We start from the raw sequence: 21,248 nt of genomic DNA, 5'->3' as shown, positions 1-21,248 counted from the left end.
TCCAGACCAGCACAATAAAGTGAGTCACACAAATTTTTTGGTTTGCCAGTGCATATAAAAGTTATGTTTACACTATACTGCAGTCCAGTAAATGTGCAATAGCATTATGTCTAAAAAATGTACATACCTTAATTAAAATATACTTTATTGCTAAAAAAATGCTAACCATCATCTGAGTGGTAATAGTAACATCAAAGATCATTGATCACAAACCACTATAACAAATATAATAATAATGAAAAAGCTTGAAATATTGTGAGAATTACCAAAATGTGACAAAGAGACATGAAGTGAGCAAATGTTGTTGGAAAAATGGTGCCAATAGACTTGCTCAACGCAATTGTAAAAAACGGTATTTGTGAAGCTCAAAGCAAAGTGCAATAAAATGAGGTATGTCTGTATTTATTTCAGGCACTACAAGAGTCCTTCCATTATCCAGTTTCTATTTCCACAGTTTCAGTTATCTGCGGTCAAACTCAATCCTAAAATATTAAATGGAAAATTCCAGAAATAAATAACTCATAAGTTTTCAATTGTGCACTGTTATGAGTAGTGTGATGAAATCATGTGCCATCCTGCTCCATCCCACTCAGGACGTGGATCATCGCTTTGTCCAACATATCCTTCCCATTAGTCACTTAGTAGGCACCTCAGTTATCAGATCCACTGTCTCGTTATTGCAGGGCTTGTGTTCAAGTTACCCTTACTTTACTTAATAGTGGCCCAAAAGCACAGGAATAGTGATGCTGGCAATTTGGATATGCCCAAGAGAAGCAGTAAAGGGCTTCTTTTACGTAAAAAGATGATTCTAGACTTAAGAAGGAAAGAAAAAAAATCATGTGCTGATGTTGCTATGATCTATGGTAAGAACAAAGCTTCTATCCATGAAATTCTGAAGAAAGAAAAAGAAATTCATGCTACTTTTGCTGTTGCACCTCATGGAAAAGTTATGGCCACGGTGTGTGCTAAGTTAAGATGGAAAAGCCTTTACATTTGTACAATAAGATATTTTTAGAAAGAGAGAGATAGACCACATTCACATAACCTTTATTACAGTACACTGTTATAATGGTTTTATTTTATTATTCATTATTGTTAATCTCTTACTATACTGATTTATAAATTAAACTTTATCATATTTATGTATGTATAAGAAAAAACCACAGTAAGTATAGGGTTTGATACTATCCGTAGGCATCCACTGAGGGTCTTGGAACATATCCCCTGTGGATAAGGGAAACTACTGGATACTAGTTAATCTTAGTGTAAACTACTTTTAATTATTTTGTGTTTAATTTATAATCTTGATAGTCACATAAATATCAATTGTACTTTATCCTGTCTTGTCTTTCTATCCTTTCAGTGGTTTTGGTAAAGCGTTAATGTTTCTATATTTTTGACTTGAAGACCTTTGTGCAGAACCCAGTTTACTGTAAATGGACAATTAATTTTAGTAGAACTAAAATTGAATTATTAAATCTTTATAGGCTGAGGAGAGAGCTATGGTAAACTCTTAATTTTTCTACTCTGAATTAGAAGTTTCACTCTTTTTCACTTCTCAGAAGAGTACCTAGGCTAGGCTAAATAACTAACCAATTGGTGATGGAATGTATTGGTTGTGAAGAATGGTAAGCTGGGTTTCACATCCATCTTTGCCACTAACAGAATCTTATCAGAGGCAAGAGTCATTTAACATCTCCAAGTCACACTACTTTATCTGTTAAATGAAGCAGTAGGATTACAGATTCTTCAAAGTCCCTTCATCTCAAAAATGCTAAAATTCTATGACTGCCTTATATATAAAACACCTAGTGATGTGAGTGTGAATTTAGGGGTTTCTGAAGGCCAAATGTCATATACCAAATAATATAAGTACTATAGAAGATTGCACTTTTGTTCACAATTACTCATTTCCTCCTTCGGCATAGCTTCCCTGGGTACAAAGTATAATTCTCTGACTTTGGGCTTGGCCATGTGACGTGCTTTGACCTAAAGAATGTGGTGGAAGGACCACTGTAGCGACCCAAGCAGAGGCTTCAAGAGGCACTATATGCCTCTCCTCACTCTCTTAAGATTATGCTCTCTGCCATAAGCAAGCATGCCCCAAATAGTGGCTGCTTCTTGAGTCTGAGTCCCTGAGTGAAAAGACACATGGAATAGTGCAACTGATCCAAACCCAGCTGAACCTGGCCTGGGTCCTGTCCAGTCCAGCCAACTTGCAAACCTATGAGCAAGAAATAAGTTTTCATTGGTGTTAAGCCATTAAGATTTTGTGGTTTGTTGTCACAGCAAAAGCTGACTAATCAAGTACTAGGTATACTTTTTATTAAACTAATAAAAAGAAACTATTTTTGAAAATCTAGTACCAAACACTTTATTAAGCAACTCCTTATTATCAGGGCTTTTGTTCCTTCCTTAATACCTGGTATTATACTGTATCAGCCAAAATAAGACACAGGAAAGAAAGGAAGGAAAGGTATGCTTGTAGGAAAGTTAACAGATGTATCTGAAGCTACTTCTCAGAATTAAGTGGTTAAGAATTTGTGTTAATGGTAGAGACAAATGGAAACTGTGGGGTCAATCATCCAGCACTATTGTCAATATACGGTCAAGGGACTTCCCTGGTGGCGCAGTGGTTAAGAATCCACCTGCCAATGCAGGGGACATGGGTTCGAGCCCTGGTCCAGGAAGATCCGATATGATACAGAGCAATTAAGCCCGTGTGCTACAACTACTGAGCCTGCGCTCTAGAGTCCACAAGCCACAACTACTGAGCCCACGCGCTGCAACTACTGAAGCTCATGCACCTAGAGCCTGTGCTCCGCAACAAGAGAAGCCACCACAATGAGAAGCCTGTGCACTGCAATGAAGAATAACCCCCACTTGCCCCAACCAGAGAAAGCCTGTGCGCAGCAACAAAGACCCAACACAGCCAAAAATGAAAAAAACAAAAAAAAATATAGGCGGAAATCTTCCTAATATTAGGGTAGGCAATGGTTTCTTAGATATAACACCACAGGCATAAGCAACAAAAGGAAAAAGAGATACACTGGATTTCAGCAAAATATAGAAAAAAATATACTGTCAATATGATTTGGTTGATAAATTAGCTTTAGTGTGATTTAGTGAATTTTCTCTGTCTGAATGGTCAAATCTGAATATCTATATAGTGTTTTCTAATTAATTGGCTGAAATTTATTATTTAAAACTTATAAAATTACATAATCATTGGAATGATTGGTGATTTGTTTATACTTTGTAACAGCATTGGGAGTGGGAGAGAGTTAGGCACTTGACTACATTTAATTTCAAAAGAAAAATTACTTTAAAATTATGAGTTCTACATTTTATCTTCACATTTCCTTTACATTTGCAATATGCAGTCAAGAAGATTACTAAGTACCTGTATCAACACATGAAAGTTTCTATGTAATCCCAAATGTCAGGAAAGAAGGTGAAGCAAAACATATATACTATGTATGGAAGTTAATACTTAGATATTTTCTGAGAATATTATAAACCTGGAATAATTATGAAGAAAATCCTAAGAATCAACAGCACTATAGACGTATTCTAAAGCCTCACAAGGGGCTTGCCAAAATCCATTGGCATGTTCAAAAGTAGAGAGCATTTCACTGAAACTGTAGCCTCAGAAATTTTACTATGCCTAGAAAATAACTTGACACAATAAAACCTAATTATAACTGCCAACATTGGATGAATTCTAATTACCTGCTAGTCTCTCTGCTGAACACTTTACATATGTTATCTCATCTAATCTGTACACACACACAAAAAAACCCTATGAGGTAGGAACTTCCTTTACAGTTAGGTAACTGAGGCTTAAAGTCATAAAATACTTTGCCCATGATAGGGGTCTTAAGTAGAAAATATATACATGATTCAGAACTCACTCTCCATGTGAAGCCTAATGAATGGAAGAAACGAAAAAAACAAACCCTAGGGTCATAAGTCTAAAATTTATAGGTACTAAACATCATATCCAAAGTTACATAGTTAGAAGCAGAAACTAAACAAGAAATTGAGTTTTTGGTTGTTTTTTTTTTTTTTTTACCATGGTCTTCTAACATATTATATCACATATTCATGAAACTATCTTCTATAATATTTTTTAAAGTTTATTTCCAAATATGTGTTTTTATCTATCAAGCTTCAGTGTAATTTTCATAGTCACATACTTTAAAAGAATCAATCGATTTATCTGCTAATTTCTATATTTTCTCCTCTGAATAGTTCAATAACCTCTAAAAAATACATTTTATCCCAGTAGGGGCTCAGGAGTATGAAAATAATTAACTCCTAAGGAGTCTTTGTTATTTTATTCATATTTGATTACTAAATTAAGGGAATTGTAAGATACATACTTGAAGTAAGTTGATCTTAGAGTAAATAATTACCCATTCCACTAGTGTCAAATTGTATATGTCAATGATATCTGAGAATGTTTAGAACCTGGAAGATTGTTACAAATCTGCTCTGAAATAGTCAAGTATTTTACAAAAATTAAGTGGATCTTTCCTCACCTCATTACAGCCAATGTAGATAAAGGAGATATTCCTTGACCTAGCTTATAAATAAATCTTTAGCAGACTTCCCAATTTTCACTTTTAATAAAAGATGATTATAGTAGGGTAAGAAGGTTGACTTTAAAGGAGAAGATAGAAACTGGGTAGGAAAGGAAGGATGAGATTATTTCCCTTAGTAATAAACATTTCAATAAAATATATTTAGTGAACCTTTAACTGACTTATTCATTATTTTACAGTGATGAATAATAGATGAAATACTAATTTACAAATGACATGAAGCCAAGAGGAATAAATAATAGACTGTATAACAGATAAAAATTCTCAAGAGGAAGAAATTTAACAAGGTGAAATTTAAAAGAAATAGACAACATTTTGCACTGAGAATTTTTTTTTAAAAAGGGTTTTTCCAGCAAAGGCAGATTTACCAAGAAGGTCATGATGCTTAACCTTCAGGACCCCTGATCTACACCAGAACTTTCCAGACACCTGTACCTAATTATTTATATAACATTCTTCTTAAAGGGGGCCTCCAAAATTATATAAGCTCCAGGACTCACAAAATCTGAATTTACCCTTGAGTTTCAATTCTCATAGGATAATATAAGCTGCCTGATGGAATCCCTCCAACATTATTCAACAAATCTCTCAGATCAAACCAAGGAGAGCAAATAAAATCACTGTAACTCATCCCAGAGCATAGTTTGGACACTAGGGTAGATTTACATGTAAGTGGCAGAAATAATCATCTGAAACCAAAAAAATTGACTCCTCAGCCCTCACCTTAGTGGGGAGGGAGGGAAATTGCACATTGAAGAGAAGAGTGAATCAGGTTTCCCAGAGTAGTAAAATACAAGGGACCAACAAGCATTACCCCAAAAGAAGGTCCAACCAGGACCATCCCGGGTGTGAGGTACTGAGAAAATAGTTTGTTTTTGTGGGATTACTGTCTATAAAGATTTTGATTTAAGTGTATTACACAATTCATGCACCTTGTGAAGTATAGTGATTTATCAATGAAGACTCAGAACAACCAGTAGAGAAAAGGCACTTAACGTATTTTTTATTGTACAATCAGTATGTAGTCACTACCTCTTCCTGTTCAGATCCAGAAATTACGCCTTCATGTTCTTTATTGTCATATGTACCATTCTTAGCCAGTAAGTTCCTTAGCCATGAGGAGAAGGTACTAATATGGTTATTGTTATTATCACGACTCTCCAGGACCTGTATGTATTTAAACAACACAGATCCTCTTGTACCTACTGTCCTAATACCATTCACTTAGTGCTGGTTACATCATTACTCATGACACTGCATCATTTATCATGCCACCTGTAAATTCTGACTTCAATGACTCTCTCAAAATTGTTACCATGCTTTGTTGATGATGATCATGAATGCAAATCATTCCCAGAGTATTCCGGAAAATGAGAACGATCGTTTGTTTTCTGGTCACGTTAAATTTACTGATTGCCGTTTTATAGTGTAAACTCAGTGCATCTTCCAACCGTGTTCCTTTTGAACTATTTAGGCCCAAATCACATTCCTAAAAATGTTACTGCTTTCAATGTTGACTCTAGTCTTGCCTTCCACAAACTGCTACAAGTAGGGAAGATAGGCAAGGGGCCTATGCTCAGTGTAAGAGAAGTTCCATTTGTGCAAAACGAATATCCATCCTTCATTTAGCATGGCTTAGACTTAACCCTGGGGAGCACAGTATCACTGAATCATCTGAAGAACATGAATCAGAAGGGCCCATTGACAATGTTGAGCAACAGTCTTGAACGGTCTCAGAAGACAGTAGCATCATCATCCAGGAGGATTACTTGATACATGGCATGGAGCCTGCTGAGTGGGTGGGGTGAGCATTCTGGGTGCCAGTGGCTGGGAATGCAGAGCGTCAAGTTGCCTCTTGCAGTACCTGCCACCCCCAAGTGCTGTAGACTGGAGTCATCACAATGGTCAAACTTGAGCCAGTGAGAAATGATGATGCACAGGCCCACAGCTCAAGGCCAAGGGTCAATGACTGATGGTTGATAGCCCACAGCCCTGAAACTCCTCCTGTGTTTGACATGAGTGAGAGTTACCCAAATCAGCAAGTCAGCACTATTCTGGCGGATCAGTTTCATGTGATCCCACAAAAGAAATACTGTGGTAGCCAGGAGGAGTGATACATTCACCAGGCTACCCAACTGGAACTGGGATTGGCCATGAGGCCCTGTGATAACCCAGAAGTGTGTCAGTCCTAGAGCTCCCAGGGGGCATTGGACAATTCCACGTGCAGAGTAGAAAGTTATAGAGTGCCTCAAAGGCAAGCAGTGGGGACTAGGGCCCATGTAGATCCTGGTCTGGATTCAGGGAGCCAGGCCCAGACAGCATTGTTAGGCAATGTCAGCCCTGCTCAGTCCAAGGCACCGGAAAGGACCTCAGAAAAATTTTGAAGAAGGTACCCCAAATCTTAGGACCCCTTAAAGCACAAGGCCTGAGCCAAGGGCCACACTAGCCTGGGTCTAAGGGTGGAACTTGGTCCAATTCTGTGTGAGAAAATATTCAGAACAGCCTAAGATCGGGTGGAGCACAGTACTGAATACTGGAGAGTTGGAAGAGAGGAACTTAGCAGGTTAAGACTGAAGGTGGTGGTCTCTATCAGGTACCTTTTCTGATAGAGAAGGTGGCACTCTAGATAATTCAGGTGTTCCTTGGAAGTTTGGATATAAAGGGGAAAAGAGAAATTACTTAAAATAAGGGTCATATCAAAGCAAAAATGTATTAAAAATGAACAAAAGACAGCAACAAAAATCAACAAAACAAAACCAAAACAAACAATTTAAAAAATCCTTCACATATCAACAGAAATAGCCCCTGAACTAAGAAAGCCAGTATTGCTGGACCTGGACCTATCTGCCCTAAGCTTCCACCCTTGTTCTTCTCCTGTTCTTCTCTGTATCACAGGGGGCTGACCCGTGTGGGCTGTGTTTCCCCAGGCTTCCAAATCAGCTGGTTTCAAGGTGGGCTTGTACAGTCAATGGGGAGCTCTTGTAAGAGACTGGAAAGTGTTAGTAATGCAGAAGACAGGGGTACTTTTCTCCCTTTCTGCTTTGGAAAGCATCTCATTAGTGACTGTTTCTTTTGCACAGTTCCATGGTATCCTTGGTTTTGTTGGCCCCTGGGCTCTGATAACACCACCATCTCCTTTTGTCTCTCAGCCTAAGGATGCTAATGGCTTCCTGCTTTTGCTAGTCTCTAGGTCACCTCACTGCCCCCATTTGGCCTCTCTATGCTCCCATCATCTGTATAACTAATCCTCTGCTTCATATTCCCTCTGTTGTAAAGCCTCTATAAATAAAACAGTGTGGTATTGGTTCATGAATAGACAGGGCAATGAAACAAACAGAAAAGCCAGAAACAGATTTAGGAATATATGGAAATTGAGTATATGATAAAGTTGGCATCTCAAACCACTGGGGAAAAAGATGACCTTTAGAATAGATAATATTGGTACAGCCTGAGAGCCATTTAGGAAAAGCAAAAAAGTTGCATCTTACCTTACACTTACCTCAAGATTAATTCCAAGATCAATTTTACATAAATGTAAAATATAAAACCATATAAGTTCTAGAAAAAATACAGTGAATTCTATTACAACCTGAGAGCTGGGAGAGCCTTTCTACCTATGACTTTAAATCAGAAGAATAAGAGTAAGTAGTGAGAAATTAAACTACTTAGAAAAGAAAACATTATAAGCAAAATCAGAGGACAAATCAGGAGAAAATATTTACAATTTATGTAACAAAGGTCTCATTCAGTGTTTCTCAACCTCAGCACCTTTGACATTTGGGGCTAGATAATTCTTTGTTGTGGTGGCTGCCCCATACATTGTGGAATGTTTAGCAGCACCTTTGGCCTTTCCAACTAGATACCAGTAGCAACCCCTTCCCAGGTGTGACAGCCAAAAATGTTTCTAGACATTGCCAATTGTCCTAGGGAAGGGAGCCAGGCAGGAGGCAAAATCATTCCCAGCTGGGAACCACTACTCTGTTCTAATAAAAAAGATCATAAAACAGTAAAGGCAAAGTTCAAAACCCCAATAGAACACTGGGGCAAAAGAGTGGACAGTTGATAAAAAAGAGAGATAAATGGCTACTGAACACGTGAAAAGATGCTTAATCTCACTCATAATAAGAAAAATGAAAATTAAAACTACACTGAGATATTTCTCACCTATCAGATTGGTACATATCTGAACATTTGAAACTCAGTGAGGCAGACATTACTAATGGGAGAGCAAAATGGCACAACCCCTCTGAATGGGAATTTGACAGTATCTAAAAAATTTATCCTCACGTTTTCCTTTGACCTAAGAACCTCACTTCCAGAAATCTTCCTAAAGAGACATAACTCCACAAATACAAAACAACATATGCATAAGGTTATTTAAGGATTTTTTTTTTTGTAACAGCAGAAGGTTAAAAGTAATTCAGCTGTCCGTCAATAGGGATGGTGGAATAAACTATGACACATACACCCAATGAAGTACTCTGCAGACCTTAAAGGAAATGAAGACTACCTCTATGTGCTGATTTGGAATAATGTTCAGGATGTATTCAGTGGAAAAAGCAAAGTGCAGAACAGTGTGTGTGTGTGTGTGTGTGTGTGTGTGTGTGTGTGTGTGTGTTGCAAAAAGAAAACACTTAAAAATGGTAACAGCAGATGAATGGGAATAATGAAGTAGGAGGTAGATAGAAGGAAGCAAGATTTTCTGAGTATACCTTTCTTTTTATGTAATTTTCACTTTTGAACTATGTAAATATATTACATATTAAAAGATATTAAAAATAGGAAAAGTTAAAACTTAAAACTGAAAAGAAACCAAAATAAATAAACCTAAGTCTATTTTAAATTAGTAATACAACTCAGAGAAAAAAGAATTTCAAGTGACTTTTGACCCAAGTATTCTGATTATATTTTTAAGACTATAATCTTAGAATATATCCCAAGCACAAAAGCACTTCAAATAAATCTTAAATTTCTCTCGATAGTTTTATTGTTATTAGTAATAATTGGTGTTATAACTTAAAACCTATTTTATATGATAGGATAAAATAAATAAGTAAATATCTCAGGAACCAAAAATTTCATTATTAAAGAAAAGAGATACAAATATAAAATAATTTAAAACTGTAACATTAAATTTTGATTAGAAACACCCATATGAAATATTATATATATATAATTTTTTTTCTGGCACTATTCACTATCATTGATTGAAAACATTAAATATATAAAAATTCAAAAGTCCACAGTGGTTCTCTGAGAAAGAGAGAAAAAAAATAAGAGGGACACCTATTTGCCACTATTGGTGGTAACTAATATACCAACTTCTTACTTTAAACGTTGATAATTAAAGGAAAATAATTAAGAATTTCTTTGCCTTTGGAGGAGAAGCTGTTGCCCATACCAACTTTACTATGGAAAGCTCTTTATAGAAGATTATCAACCAATAAATGTACAAGAAATAGTATTATAAAGGAATCACAATTTTGCAACCCCAATGAGATGACTATTCCCTTAAAGGATCATCAATGAGTTTATCAAGAATGATAAACTCTTATGTGAAAGGCCATTGAGAAATGCATGGTGTTATGCCCAATGTTCACTCGCACCACAAGTCACTAGCAAACTGCAAAGTGAAAAATAAACCTTAACGATGGAGAGATCTGGTGGTAACCACACAAAAGAGATCAAATTTCTGTGACCAATAGAGGAGAAACCTGATATCGTATGCCTCCTGATGTGATGCATTATAAGGTGCTCAGAATCACCTATAAAATATTCTTGCAAAAATACTTAACCTGAATATAACCAAGACTTTAGATCTAATTTTCAGGTTATAAGAAATACTGAGTGTAAAGGAACAAGTTAAAAATCCAACAAGAAAGCAATCAGGCAAATGTAGAATGTGAGCTATTTTATTTACTCTCATAGAAAAGTCAGTATCATGGGGAAGAAAATGATGTTGGGAAGACTGCTCTAGGCCAAATGAAATTAAAGTGATATAACAACCAAATGAAATATGTGAATTATGATAGAACCCTGGTTCATGAAAGCAACTGCATGGGCATTTTGGGGGAAAATGGGTAAATTAGATAGATAGGTTAGACATCAATTAATAAATGATTATTGATTATCCCAGGTGTGAAATAATATTGTGGCTCTGTAGGAGAATGCCCTTTTTCTACATGCATACTGAAATATTTAGGAGTAACATTATTTCTAAAATTTCTTTTCAAAGATTCAGCGAAATAGGTAGAAAGATGGATAGATATAGATAGATAGATAGGTGATAAATAAAGCAAATATGGCAAATGTCAACCGTTGATTATAGGTTGTTGGGTGGTGCGCTTCCGTTCAATAGCATAGTTTTTCAACTGTTCTGTTTGAAACCTTTTGTAATAAAAATGCAGTTAAGATATTGTACAAATATAGGATGGGATATGGCTGAATACAAAGAACACGAGTGTGTAGGGGATTAGAATATGCTTATACTATTTAAAGAGGCACAAAAAATTACTTAGTCTGAGAAAGCTGATGTACGGAGATGCGAGGGTGGCACCGGATTCACCTTCTAGAGCCAAAAAGGCTCTTGGGAGCTGTCTCAGCTGTTGGTGCTGACAATGCAGCCAATTAGACAAAGATCTATGGATCTAGAGCATTTGGCCATGACTTACAAAAACAGGCAGCAGTAAGTGGTGATGGTGGCAGGGGAGAGTCTAGCTCAGCCATTACTATTATGGTTTATGGTACATGGTGATGGGGTCAACACCAAGAAATCCAGAGAGGAAGCAACTGTCATTGGGGAGACCATCCACAGGAAGGATTTTGGCTGAGATTCAAGCAAAGAGTATAAAGGAACTAGATAGAAACCTAGGAAGGCCAGTAGATCCAAATGAGTTCTGAGAATCTCTTTAAAAGACAGGCAGCACATATTCAATGAATTCTTTTAAAATTACATAGTTACGGCTCACTTTCTCAGTTCCAGAAAGTTTTTGCCCTCTGGGTGGAAGGTAATGGTTTAGTTTTATTTTTTTTTGTGGTACGCAGGCCTCTCACTGCTGTGGCCTCTCCCGTTGCGGAGCACAGGCTCCGGACGCGCAGGCTCAGTGGCCATGGCTCTCGGGCCCAGCCGCTCCGCGGCATGTGGGATCTTCCCCAACCGGGGCACGAACCCATGTCCCCTGCATCGGCAGGCAGACTCTCAACCACTGGGCCACCAGGGAAGCCCGGTAATGGTTTATTAATAAGTACCTGGTTTCATCACACACTAGTTTCAGGGTGAAAAGAAAATATTACTTTAATTGACTAGTTGAAAATTTCACAGGTCTGGAATTTAATTACCTGTTAGGACTGTAGGTAAGATATCACAGTCTCATAACATTTTAGTGTCTTTTAAAAATGACTATAATTTATCAGAATCTTGGGGGAAAACTGTATATTGAAATAACAGAAGTATTGGAATATAACTAAGTCTAAGGTCGAAGAAAAGACTTAAAAGTACTTAGATGCACGCTATTGGAGTTTAGGTGAAAAGGAAGATTCTAAGTGACAAGCATAAACTGTGCATCAAAATTCTCTATTGTCTTCACGTTTTGCAATCCAGTTCCTGGTTTTGGATTCCAAGGAAAACCAGAAGGTAGATGAAGTTATTCTTTGTGAAATTACTCCAGCTCCTTTTCAGAGTTAGTTCATTCTGTTTGGCATTTAGAGCCTCTATGTTCTAACCTACCTCTTAGTTATATGGGACTTTGGATTGTTTTCTAGCTTTTAACTCCTTTAATTTGTCCTTCTCTAGGTAGCATATAATGCTCAGGGTAAGATTTTGTACTGTGTATTGTCTCTATCATCTCTACATACTTATCACAAGAATTGGGCTCACAGGAAGTGCTGGACACTTGATAACAGTTTGATGAAGAAGGGAGAGTAGGACTAAATCTTTCCCAGTCCCTGAACCTTAGAGATCCTTATAATAAATACACACGTTAAGAGGTAAGATTCATGAGAAGAGGTGTATTTGAGAAGTCAAGGATCAGATAAATTAGTTACTAGTCCATTTATTAGCTAAGTAAATTTACACTCTTGGTATACTCCCTCATCTGCAAGGACCCTCCAGAATCTTCAGTTTTATAATTTCGTATGTAAAGAATAGATCTTTGCTGCTTAATTGGTGCCTGAAAACACATAGTTAGCCCTTATTATCAAGGAAACAAACATTTCTCTGAAAAATATTTTCCATTTCCACTGATAATGCAAAGGTGAGCTCCACCAGTATATAATAATCATAAATTCTTATAAGTGGCATCTCAACTAATAATGCTTTATTAATGTTTGTTAAAATATTCCACAGTGCTAAAAACATTTAGGTACATTAGCAAATGACCCAAACTAACGCTAGTATTATTTCTTTAAAATTGATGACCCAAGTGTGAATAAAACCTGAATCACATAGAACTTTAGGATTTAAAATCAACTTGCACCATACTGATACCACTTAGGGTTCTTATCATGCTGTGATTCTTACGATTCAGTTGTAATTAGTCAGAATATACTGCAGCTGTTTGTGATTTCAGGGAAGAATAAGATGTTTATATAGAGAAAATGTTTCATTATCTCTGCTTTTTAAAATTCCTTTCTTTGTAAGTGGTATTTTATGATATGTTTTCCCACCATTTCAAATCCTAAACAAGGCTGTAAAATAGGGTTTTACCATATGTGGAAAAATTGCTACATATTAGTTTCCTTCCTCACTTCATCCCCGAGTTCTATACATGTGTACAGGCACTCAGCCACATTATTTTTGTATGTGACAATTTCTGGCTCGCCTAAGATATTACTGCAAAAGTACAGTGTGTCAGGTTTTCTCAGCTTTTTACATTTCTATGCTGGTACCATGGCTAGGGTTTCAGATGTACTATCATTTCCTTTAGCTGTTGTTGTTTTCCTTTTTGGTGGACACTTTTAAATAAGAATCATCTTTCATCAGAATATTTGAATATCTGCATTCCTTCAAGATGTGTGCCTTCTATACTATTCTGGGCTACACTCTTTCCTGCTTTAACTCCCTAATTTCTGGGTGATACTGAAATCAGTCATGGATAAAACTGTGAGGGTCTGTATTAAAAGCAAGTATAATCCTTTTAGAAAGAGCTTGGAATTTTTTAAAATAAATTTATTTATTTATTTTTATTTTTGGCTGCGTTGGGTCTTTGTTGCCGCATGTGGGATTTTCTCTAGTTGAGGCGAGTGAGTGCTACTCTTCATTGCCGTGTGCGGGTTTCTCATTGGGTGGCTTCTCTTTTGCAGAGCATGGGCTCTAGGCACACAGGCATCAGTAGTTGTGGCACTCGGGCTCAGTAGTTGTGGCTCGCAGGCTCTAGAGCGCAGGCTCAGTAGATGTGGTGCACAGGCTTAGTTGCTCCGCAGCATGTGGGATCTTCCTGGAGCAGGGCTCGAACCCATGTCCCCTGCATTAGCAGGCTGACTCTTAACCACTGGGCCACCAGAGAGGCCCCAGCATGGAATTTTGAAGTACCATGAAACATGGTGTGAAAACCACCTTCTCAAATATCTAGGATGACAATTAGTAAATTTCAGGTATAGCTTCATCCTCATTTTGCATGTTTTACATATATCCAATTCCTATCCTTGGACTTCCACAGAGGAGGTGGTAGTGGGCTTTCCCACTAGTGAGAAAAAGGAGGAACTAAGGGGTTATTTAAGAGGAGGGCAGGAATATGCCATTATGTACATGTGATGGTAAGGAATCTGTAGAGGCATCAAGAGATATAGTATGAAAATTGGAAGATGCATAAATGTATTTCTCAGAGTTTCAAGATAGTTGGGAGAGGAAAAAAATAAATATGAGTGTAGTGGATATCTACTATTTTTGCTTAACTAGAATCCAACCTTCATCTAGTAATATCATGTTTTCTCTCTGAGAAACTACCCCTATTCTATTAGATGGGTGACAGTCTCAACCACAGTGCTGTGTCCTCCCCTAGCCAATCCAGGTAAATCAGATACTCCATGGAAAGATTCACAAATCTTTAACTGAGTGACACAAAGACTAAAAATTATTCAGTTGATTTATCTCAATAATGGTGCTTTGAAGAGACCTTTACATCAGCCACCCTAGATATCAGCACCCTGTCTCTGCTCCCTAGATATCCCTAGTGGCTCTTTTTCTTTTTAATTAATTGGGATATAGTTGCTTTACAATGCTGTGCTAGTTTCTGTGCTCTTTTTTAAACCTTCTGTTTGATCCTCCTGATGTCTGTTGCTTACAATGTTACAACTCTGATACATCAAGACCAAGGATCTATTAGTGACCCAGAGAACTTAGACGGAAAACTCTAGCTTTGATAAAGGGTAGATGGACTGGATTAAAGAATGGAGGTTTTCTACAAACTAGAAGAGAAGAAAGGGATTTGTCCAGAAATGGCCTATATCTCTGGTTCTGCTTGAGATAAGACTAAGCCAGAATGAATATCAATGCACTACTTCCTTCGTTGAGAAAGTTATATGATAAAAAATGCCAGCTAGTTAGATAGCCTCATCCACCAGAGGGAAGACAGCAGAAGGAAGAAGAACTACAATCCTGCAGCCTGTGGAACAAAAACCACATTCACAGAAAGACAGACAAGATGAAAAGGCAGAGGGCTATGTACCAGATGAAGGAACAAGATAAAACCCCAGAAAAACAACTAAATGAAGTAGAGACAGGCAACCTTCCAGAAAAAGAATTCAGAATAATGATAGTGACGATGATCCAGGACCTCAGAAAAAGAATGCAGGCAAAGATCGAGAAGATGCAAGAAATGTTTAACAAAGACTTAGAACAATTAAAGAACCAACAAACAGAGATGAACAATACAATAACTGAAATGAAAACTACACTAGAAGGAATCAATAGGAGAATAACAGAGGCAGAAGAACGGATAAGTGACCTGGAAGACAGAATGGTGGAATTGACTGCTGTGGAACAAAATAAAGAAAAAAGAATGAAAAGAAATGAAGACAGCCTAAGAGACCTCTGGGACAACAGTCAACGCAACAACATTCACATTATAGAGGTCCCAGAAGGAGAAGAGAGAGAGAAAGGGCCAGAGAAAATATTTGAAGAGATTATAATTGAAAACTTCCCAACATGGGAATGGAAATAGCCACCCAAGTCCAGGAAGCACAGAGAGTCCCATACAGGATAAACCCAGGAAGAAATACACCGAGACACAGTAATCAAAGTGGCAAAAATTAAAGACAAAGAAAAATTATTGAAAGCAGCAAGGGAAAAACAACAAATAACATACAACAGAACTCCCATAAGGTTAACAACTGATTTCTCAGCAGAAACTCTACAAGCCAGAAGGGAGTGGGATGATATACTTAAAGTGATGAAAGGGAAGAACCTACAACCAAGATTACTCTACCCAGCAAGGATCTCATTCAGATTCGATGGAGAAATCAAAAGCTTTACAGAAAGCAAAAGCTTTACAGAAAGCAAAAGCTAAGAGATTTCAGCACCACAAAACCAGCTCTACAACAAACGCTAAAGGAACTAATCTAAGTGGGAAACGCAAGAGAAGAAAAGGACCTACAAAAACAAACCCAAAACAATGAAGAAAATGGTAATAGAAACATACATATTGATAATTACCTTAAACATGAACAGATTAAATGCTCCAACCAAAAGACACAGGCTTGCTGAATGGATACAAAACCAAGACCCATATATATATGCTGTCTACAAGAGACCCACTTCAGACCTAGGGACACATACAGACTGAAAGTGAGGGGATGGAAAAAGATATTCCATGCAAATGGAAATCATAAGAAAGCTGGAGTAGCAATATTCATATCAGATAAAATAGACTTTAAAATAAAGAATGTTACAAGAGACAAGGAAGGACACTACATGATGATCAAGGGATCAATCCAAGAAGAAGATATAACAGTTATAAATATATATGCACACAACATAGGAGCACCTCAATACCTAAGGTAAAAGCTAATAGCTCTAAAAGAGGAAATCGACAGTAACACAATAATAGTGGGGGACTTTAACACCTCATTTACAACAATGGACAGATCATCCAAAATGAAAACAAATAAGAAAACAGAAGCTTTAAATGACAAAATACACCAGATAGATTTAATTGATATTTATAGGACATTGCATCTGAAAACAGCAGATTACACTTTCTTCTCAAGTGCGCACAGGACATTCTCCAGGATAGATTATATCTTGGGTCACAAATCAAGCCTTTGTAAATTTAAGAAAATTGAAATCATATCAAGCATCTTTTCTGACCACAATGCTATGAGATGAGAAATGAATTACAGGGAATAAAATGTAAAAAACACAAACACATGGAGGCTAAACACTACGTTCCTAAATAACCAAGAGATCACTGAAGAAATCAAATAGGAAATCAAAAAATACCTAGAGACAAATGACAATGAAAACACAACGATCCAAAACCTATGGGATGCAGCAAAAGCAGTTCTAAGAGGGAAGTTTATAGCTATACAAGCCTACCTCAAGAAACAACAAAAAAATCTCAAATAAACAATCTAACCTTACACGTAAAGGAACTAGAGAATTAAGAACAAACAAAACCCAAAGTTAGCAGAAGGAAAAGAAATCATAAAGATCAGAGCAGAACTAAATGAAATACAAACAAAGAAAACAATAGCAAAGATCAATAAAACTAAAAGCTGGTTCTTTGAGAAGATAAACAAAATTGATAAACCATTAGCCAGACTCATCAAGAAAAAGAGGGCGAGAACTCAATTCCATAAAATTAGAAATGAAAAAGGAGAAGTTAAAACAGATACCACAGAAATACAAAGCATCCTAAAAGACTACTACAAGCAACTCTATGCCAATAAAATGAGCAACCTGGAAGAAATGGACAAATTCTTAAAAAGGTATAACCTTCCAAGACTGAATCTGGAAGATATAGAAAATATGAACAGACCAATCACAAGTTATGAAATTGAAACTGTAATTAAAAATCTTCAAACAAACAAAAGTCCAGGACCAGATGGCTTCACAGGTGAATTCTATCAAACATTTAGAGAAGAGCTAATACCCACCCTTCTCAAATTCTTCCAAAAAATTGCAGAGGAAGGAACACTCCCAAACTCGTTCTATGAGGACACCATCACCCTGATACCAAAAGCAGACAAAGATACTACAAAAAAAGAAAATTACAGACCAATAACACTGATAAATACAGATGCAAAAAACCTCAACAAAATACTAGCAAACAGAACCCAACAACACATTAAAAGGATCATACACCATGATCAAGTGGGATTTATCCCAGAGATGCAAGGAGTTTTCAATATACGCAAATCAATCAATGTGATACACCATATTAACAAATTGAAGAAGAAAGACCATATGATCATCTCAATAGATGCAGAAAAAGCTTTTGATAAAAGCTTTTGACCAGTTTATGATAAAAACTCTCAAGAAAGTGGAACTTACCTCAACATAATAAAGGCCACATACGACAAACCCACAGCAAACATCATTCTCAATGGTGAAAAGCTGAAAGCATTTCCTCTAAGATCAGGAATAAGACAAGGATGTCCACTCTCACCACTATTATTCAACATAGTTTTGGAAGTTCTAGCCACGGCAATGAGAGAAGAAAAAGAAATAAAAGGAATCCAAATTGGAAAAGAAGAAGTAAAACTGTCACTGTTTGCTGATGACATGATACTATACATAGAGAAACCTAAAGATGCCAGCAGAGAACTACTAGACCTAAGCAATGAATTTGGTAAAGTTGCAGGATAGAAAATTAATGCACTGAAATATCTTGCATTCCTATACACTAATGATGAAATATCTGAAAGAGAAATTAAGGAAGCACTCCCATTTGCCATTGCAACAAAAAGAATAAAATACCTAGGAATAAATCTACCTGGGGAGATGAAACAACTCTATACAGAAAATTGTAAGACACTGATGAAAGAAATTAAAGATGATACCAACAGATGGAGAAATATACCATGTTCCTGGATTGGAAGAATCAATACAGTGAAAATGACTATACTACCAAAAGCAATCTACAGATTCAATGCAATCCCTATCAAATTACCAATGGCATTTTTTACAGAACTAGAACAAAAAATCTTAAAATTTGCATGGAGACACAAAAGACCCCGAATAGCCAAAGCAGTCTTGAGGGAAAAAAATGGAGCAGGAGGAATCAGACTCCCTGACTTCACACTATACAACACAACTACAGTAATCAAGACAATATGGTACTGGCATAAAAACAGAAACATATATCAATGGAACAAGACAGAAAGCCCAAAAATAAACCCATGCACCTATGGTCAACTAATCTATGACAAAGGAGGCAAGGATATACAATGGAGAAAAGACAGTCTCTTCAATAAGTGGTGCTGGGAAAACTGGACAGCTATATGTAAAAGAATGAAATTAGAACACTCCCTAACACCATGCACAAAAATAAACTCAAAATGGATTAGAGACCTAAATGTAAGACTGGACACTATAAAACTCTTAGAGGAAAACATAGGAAGAACACTGTGACATAAATCACAGCAATATCTTTTTTGATCCACCTCCTAGAGTAATGGAAATAAAAACAAAAATAAACAAAGGGGACCTAAGGAAACTTAAAAGCTTTTGCACAGCAAAGGAAGCCATAAACAAGACGAAAAAACAACCCTCAGAATGGGAGAAAATATTTGCAAATGAATCAACAGAGAAAGGATTAATCTCCAAAATATATAAACAGCTCATGCAGCTCAGTATTAAAAAAACAAACAACCCAATCCAAAAATGGGCAGAAGACCTAAATAGACATTTCTACAAAGAATATATACAGATGGCCAAGAAACACATGAAAAGCTGCTCAACATCACCAATTATTAGAGAAATGCAAATCAAAACTGCAATGAGGTATCACCCTCATACCAGTCAGAATGACCATCATTAAAAAATCTACAAACAATAAATGCTGGAGAGGGTGTGGAGAAAAGGGAACCCTCTTGCACTGTTGGTGGGAATGTAAACTGATACAGCCACTATGGAGAACAGTATGGAGGTTCCTTAAAGAACTAAAAATAGAATTACCAGATGACTCAGCAATCCCACTACTGGCATATACCCAGAGAAAACCATAATTCAAAAAGACACATGCACCCCAATGTTCATTGCAGCACTATTTGCAATAGCCAGGTCATGGAAGCAACCTAAGTGCCCATCAACAGACAAAGGATAAAGAAGATGTGGTATATATATACAATGGACTATTACTCACCAATAAAAAGAACGAAATTGGGTCATTTGTTGAGACGTGGATGGATCTAGAGACAGTCATACAGACTGAAGCAAGTCAGGAAGAGAGAAACAAATAACGTGTATTAATGCATATATGTGGAACCTAGAAAAATGGTACAGATGAACCAGTTTGCAGGGCAGAAATTGAGACTGAGATGTGGAGAACAAATGTATGGACACCAAGGGGGGAAAGTGGTGGGCGGGTGGGAGTGGTGGTGTGATGAACTGGGTGATTGGGACTGACATGTATTCACTGATGTGTATTAAATTGATGACTAATAGGAAAAAAAAGAATTAAAAGATAAAATTCATACCTCCAACTGCTGTTTAAGAATGAAGAAAAGTTAATGTCTTAGTATGTAAATGTTCCCCAACTATAAATGGAGATTATCTGACTTCTGACCGTAATGAATAACGCCTTTACTGATTTCTGGTTTATCTGTGTATGTACTACTAATTCCTAGAGAAAGCACCTATTAGAATACAGCAAGGGAGCAGACAACCTTCCATAAATATCCCTTTCTTCAAAATTCTAGGAGGTTATAGTTTAATCCCCTAGGGGATTACATTTCACTCTTGGCTCTTTCCATCTTCCTCTTGCTCCTAAGTATTAAAGAGAGAATTTTTTTTCCTTTTTAGCTCCCTTCTTTTCTTTTCTTTTTTTTTGGCTGTGTTGGGTCTTCGTTGCTGTGCGTGGGCTTTTCTCTGGTTGCGGCAAGCGGGGGCTACTCTTCGTTGCGGTGGCATCTCTTGTTGCAGAGCACGGGCTCTAGGCACACGGGCTTCAGTAGGAAAAAAAAAAAAAGCCAGCTACACTAACCAGTGTGCTTGGTGAGAGGTTTGGGTATACATAAATCTGCCACTTCTTTATATCTTTTCTTTTCCAGCAATTCTGATTTGGACTGCGTTGTTTTAATTCAAAGAAAATGCTAATTGAGACTTTTTGTTGGAATATCTAGAAATTATCATATGATTTACATAAATATAGAGGTCCCAGGAAATGTATAAATCAATGGAAAAAGTGATTTTCTGATTGAACAAATTATAGCAATGGAAGCTTTCTTAACTCCATCTTAAAAGATCTAGATTCACACACCTTCTTTGTCTCTCTGATATGCTAAGTTTTGTTTATGTGTTTTAAATGGAAATTTAATACATCTTTGACTTGGTTTCTTGTTGTCTTTGATTAAATTGCAGCTCATATGTTCGTAAATTTTTTTTCAACATCTTTATTGGAGTAAAATTGCTTTACAATGGTGTGTTAGTTTCTGCTGTATAACAAAGTGAATCAGCTATATGTATATATATATATCCCCTTA

At 36.7% G+C, this 21,248-nt stretch overlaps 1 protein-coding gene across 1 annotated transcript in view; it reads right to left on the bottom strand.

Moving 5' to 3' along the window:
* The window catches only part of ANKS1B (ankyrin repeat and sterile alpha motif domain containing 1B), a 711,904-nt gene that overhangs the window by 559,568 nt on the left and 131,088 nt on the right, over positions 1-21,248 (bottom strand). The window lies entirely within an intron of this gene.

The sequence above is a fragment of the Neophocaena asiaeorientalis genome, unplaced genomic scaffold (assembly GCF_003031525.2).
Source record: "Neophocaena asiaeorientalis asiaeorientalis breed wild unplaced genomic scaffold, Neophocaena_asiaeorientalis_V1.1 scaffold344, whole genome shotgun sequence".
NCBI lineage: Eukaryota > Metazoa > Chordata > Mammalia > Artiodactyla > Phocoenidae > Neophocaena > Neophocaena asiaeorientalis.
This window is presented reverse-complemented; position numbering and strand designations above follow the sequence as displayed.